Genomic DNA, 6,000 nt, shown 5'->3' on the forward strand with positions numbered 1-6,000 from the left:
AAAGTTCTTTATGTTAATATATAATTAAAGCTCAAATTAAAATGTGTAAACAAATGAGGATGAATTAATCTAGTAATAATATATTCAAGAAATTAAACATAGCATTTAAATACTTAAATTTTAAACCATATAATGCCATGCAAGAGTTTATTATAAATTAATGTGTAAATTCATTAAAATGTATAATGGATACTTAAAACCTTAAACAATTAAAATGCAAGATTTAAACCATAACATACCATGCAAAAATTTTAGGAATTCGGTCAAGACATTTTAGAAGTGTAGTAAATCCATCCTAGTCACCCTTAATGCTCATTAAATCGAATTCATTCTCTAATTTTAACTCACTAATTGATAGTAGATTCAAATACTATAATTCATATAATTTCCCTCAACCTATTAGAATATGAAATGAGCTTGAATGTGTTGCAAGGATTCGAAGGACATGCAATGGCAGCTAGGAGAGAAAGCATTCAAATGCTATTCAAAGCTTTCACTTGTAACCTCCCACCTTAATGTATTTTATGGCATCTTTAACACCTCTTGTAGCCATCATCTCCCATACATAACATTCCTACCTCCTATATACTCGAAATTATCAGAAGCAATAAACTAATGAAATCGTAAATTGACAGCAAGGAGGAGGGAATAAGAACAACTACAGCTAGGGAAGGAAAACAATTCAAGTTCCTTTCTATTCCTTCACATGTAACTCTCAACTAAATGCACTTCAATGCCTATTTATCACCTCCTATAATACTCATCTCTATTGTCTAGCAATCACACACCATTACATTCGAAAATATCAGAAAAACAGTAGCTTAGAATCGTGACAGAACATCAGCAGAAAAGTAGGAAAGAAAAGAAGATCCAACTCCGCTATGCCGCGCCGTATTCGTCGTATTGATTTGTTTTCTTCAAAACAAATTCCAGGCATGTATATATTGTTTCTTTTCTCTTCAATCAAGTACTATAAATATTTTTAAACATTATATGTGCAAAATTCATGATGCAAAACGAATTTGTGGCAGCAACATTTTCAAAAAAATCTGCACAGATTTTCTATGCTCTTTTGGTTCAACTTCATGGTTTGGTTGCTTTTCTAGATTACAGGTAGTTGCTTCGGTTCCACGCTCTCAAGGCTGATTATAGGCATGATTTATAGTATGTTATGGTGTTTTTGGTGCATTTGTTTCAGTCCATACAGTCAAGAACGAAGCAATGACAACATCGTTCTTTCCTTAGCAGCAAAATGAGTCACGGTTTTGGTTCTTTGAATGGTTAAGGTGTGTGTTCGAATCTTGGCTGTCCTAGGGACTGTAGCCCCGGTTAGAACACTCCCTTAACATGTCTAGGACGTGACCAAGGTGTCCTTTCTAAGCTTGGTTGACGGATCTTTAAAATTTCTGCATAAACAAGACATGAGTCCTTCGGTTTTAAGATTTTGAAATTCTGTAGGAGTATGCTTTCGGTTTTTGGATGTTGTGTGGATTATGGTTGACTCCTAGCCCATAGACATGGTACATACAACACTCCATCATGTTTAGATCGAGCCACGATCGATTAAATGGCCACTGGAACGACACAAGACAACCAAATATTTCATTACATCACACTACACCCCAAAGGCTGCTCTCGGGTGGGAGCTGTGTGTGTCATAGGTAATGGCTCGGTTTGTGATTGGCTTTTAGCCCTTAGCCATGGTCCAAGCCATGCCTTAGAACGTTGGTAAGAGTCCTTGGGCGGTGGTTCAAGCCATTGGTCAATAAATTTCAGAGTTACACTGTTAGAGTAGGTGCCCGTCGAGCCAAGTGTTGCCCGAGTGTTTACAATGAAACTCTATGTATAAGCAATCTTTATTTTAATAATATTTGAAATTATTGTTTTGGCAAATCTTTATCTGTATACCCATGCTAGTTGCATAGATAAAGCCCTTGAATATAGAAATAGTAGAAAGAATATGAGATGCTCATATGATGAGTATCATGAAACTCATATTTGAAATACTGTATATTCTAAATAGTTCCTAGTCGATTCAGCCGCCGCTAAGAAGGATATAGGCCGCTAGAGTTCGAGACTAGTATCTGCGATGTGAGTACCATGTTTTATTGGTAGGGGACATTGTGATGTCCGAGCATGCAGATAGGTGCTCCTGGTAGAGTGCACTGAACAACCCTCCTTAAAGGACTTTCCAAGTGGTTCTCACTTATCGAGTGGAAAAGTCCTAGTTTATGGTTGTACACCATTAGTCCTTATGACCCGAGACAACATTGAGACTCTATGTGCTAGAATTACACTTTGACTTGTTTACCGACTCTCATGGGGTCATCAGGTGGCAAGGTTGGGTGTTCTGTCGAAACATATAGGAGTCGATGCATTGTAGTCGGGGATTCACCGCTTACCTTCGGGTATGGATATCCTGTGTGTTATCATGTGTATGTAGGTTGAAATCTCTGATCAGAGTATGGTGGTAATTATGAAAGAGGTTTCATAGATTACACCATCGATGCAACTACGACATGACACATAGTATCGATTCATTGACAACTCTCGATAAACCAATGGTTGTCGAATCGGTCGGGATATATGAGTTGAAGGGACTGTACTGTACGCTAACCATAATTGAATGGTTCTTGCAGGCACTATCATTTGATACCTAGGGAATCATGTAAGCGATGCTGCTAGGCATTTAACATGATTGGTTGGGTACTATCAGACTTGAGTTCTGACGTTCTTGTTATCAAGGAGTTGATAAGTAAGAATGGAGCAATTGGGGTATACTCATATAAGGACATGTTTAGTTCGAATCACATGGAGATGTGAACCCACGGCTAGTTGTATCAGTGAACCATTGAGGGCCACACAAGTACTAGCTTTCTAGATCCCGTTGAGAAGTTAAAATAGTTCAAAGTGTTGAACGGCTTATAAATGAGTTTATAAGCGTAGGGAAAAATAGAAGTGTGACTTCTATGAGAGAAATGTGACTTTTAATTTATGAATGTGTTCCTAAATTAAAAGTTGGTCAAATAAATAATGTATTTGAAAATTGTGATTTTCATAAACATTATTATGGACTAAATTAAATTAATTCAAGTGTTGAATTAATTAAACACTAGTGGGCCTAGTAGAGTCCAAATAATTAAATTAATTCAAGTGTTGAATTAATTAAATCATATTGAGTCTTGTAGAGCTCAATTTAAATAAATTATTTAACTAGTGGACTTGAGTAAATTCAAGTAATGTTTAATTAATCTAAAAAATGTTTGAGATAATTAAATTAAGTCCATGGGTTTTTAATTTGTTAAAAACCATATAATATATGCATGCATAGGAGGTGAAGGGTTGGAGACTACTTTTTGGGTTATCAAGGCATGGCATGCAAAAAGGTGTTTTTGCTTTTAGCTTTTTGCAAGTCCAAGACAAGTATCTCTTCCCCCATTCCACAAGATGTTGGCCGAAATATTGAGGGGAATTCTCTCCCATTTTCTCTCAATTTTTGTTCTTCAATTTGTTGAGGAAACACTTCACTTCTCCTTGAAAAATCCTCATATTTTCTAGTGCAAAATATGAGGGGATCTACCTAGTTGGTGGTGGGCTTGATTTTTGAACAAGGAGTGTTCAAAGGAAGCTTGAAGATAGTTTCTACCATTGAAGAGCTAAGGTGTTTACACCTTAGTTGGAGCTATACATCAATCCTTGTGATTGATAGATACATTTCTTAACACACTATGAATGTCATTTTGTGTTTATTGTATTTGCTACACAAAATAATGAGGTGGCCGAAATTTCTTATGTAAAAATTCGATTTTTAAACTTCTGTTGCGCTTCCGATCACCTTAACTGATCCCCTTTCAAGTGGTATCCGAGCTATGGTTACGATTTTGTGTAGCAATTACTAGATATTATGTTGAGATCGATTTCTAACCGCATGAGAACAAAATTTTGCATCAAATCAAGGCCGGTTTCGGGGGGGATTTTGGGCAGCTAGTTGCTGCCCATTTCGGGCAGCTCGGGCTACCCGAGGGGTTGCCCGAACAGCCCCATGTTTTAAATAAAAAAAAAATTTGGTAAGTTGGCCGGAATTCGGCGACGGAGCTCCGGCGACGGCGATGACGACTAGGGTTTCCAAAAGTATTTTGGATAATCAAAGTGTCATGGGCCTTGATGTTGTTGGGCCATTAGATGGTTAACATATTTATGAATTTTAAATGGGCCAAAATATTTTTGGTGAAAAATGAGTTTTTGGGCCCTTAAGTTTAAAATTACAAAAGTTGCAAATATTTTCTCATGAAATAAATATTTTAAGTTGGACTTTAAATATTTATAGTAAATGGTGATTTACAAGAAATTCGGTTATAAATAAATTAATTTAAAAGTACACAAAAGTGTTTGTATAATTTGTTAATTTAGTTTATAATCGTGGCGGTTAGTGATTGGATCAAGATATATAATATTGGATCAATTAATTATTGTGATAATTAATTGATGGTGTATGATATGTGATATTGTGCATGAAGGAGGATCAAAAGCCCAAGCCCAATTTGCTAGGTGTATGTTAGGATATTTTGTGTTGAATGATTGTAATAATTATCAAATTTAAAGTGGACTTGGTTTATGGCCCGTTCCCACCCCCATGAGATGTATCTCTATTTGCCATGGATATTTATTTGTAAATATTAGTATAGTGGATGATCAAGATTGGAAGATTGTGGCTATGATGATTATGAAGATCGAAGACATGTAAATATTGGAAGCTAATGTAATAGTTGCATTTGCATCTCATGCATTTCCCTAGGATTGGACCTAGGCCCGTGTTTAGCTCACACGGGCCGTTATTATTGGGGCGATTGATCATCCTTGTTTTGTTTACTGTTTATAATATATGCATGATATGTTATAAATAATGAGTATGTGCGTTATTATTATGATAATAACAAAGTTGCATGAATCCGGCAAACATACGATCAAACATGACGAGCTTTTAAATAAAATTAATGATGAGACCTTTCAAAATTAAAAACCCTCATTTTGAATAAGATTCAAAATTAATATCAAGCCCGAAAAGGGGAATTATAAATTTGTTTATAATTTCCATGTCTTCCATCGACAATTGGTGCATGATGAACGCTACCCGTACTCGGGGCTCGGCTCATATTATTGGGGGGGGGGGGGGCCTGGGCGCCGGAAAGCTGTGACATCCATTGACATGGTGATGTGAACTACGTGGAACTCCCATGATTTCGGCTCATATTATTGGGGGAAGTCATGGCGACCGTCCATCAAGGTTCAACATCGATGGGTAATGCTTGACACGTGAAGATGAACGACGTCATATTATTGGGTCCAATCACACGTGAGACAAAAGTTTACGTAGAGGGTTGCATTATGATGCAATTGGAAACTACATTTTAGGAATTGTGATTGGCTGATATTATTCGGGATTATAATTCGCTAATTGGACCTTACGTACCTACTGAGGAAAGGAGTTTCCCGTTTTCACTAGAGGGTAGTGAAAGATGTCAAAACAGTGGGAGCAAATATTTATGAAGTAAAAGTCCAAACTTCATATCTTACTAATTATTTTAAAATAGTCATCAACATTTATCTGTTTTTAATTTTCAGTACAAATTGACAATTTCATCGATTCGCAATCCGATATCCGTAATACTCGACAAACACATATTAACTGGACCTAATTACCTCACTTGGCTAAGAAACCTGAAAATCGTCTTGAATTCGGAAAGGGTAGCATATACACTGACTGAGTCGCCCTCTGTTGAGGCTCCGACTGACTGCACTCCTGAGGAATTGCAGGCTTACAAGGAATGGTGTGACCATGACTTGATAGCCAGGTGTTATATGCTGACTTCTATGAATGATGAGTTGCAGATCTTGCCTTCGGAGTTGACCACCGAAGTGTTGCTGTTATCATTGCCTAGCTCATTTGATCCTTTTGTGGTGAACTTCAACATGAACAAGATGGAGCCGACCCTTGAGGAG

This window comes from Primulina eburnea, chromosome 8, assembly GCF_022965805.1.
Source record: "Primulina eburnea isolate SZY01 chromosome 8, ASM2296580v1, whole genome shotgun sequence".
NCBI lineage: Eukaryota > Viridiplantae > Streptophyta > Magnoliopsida > Lamiales > Gesneriaceae > Primulina > Primulina eburnea.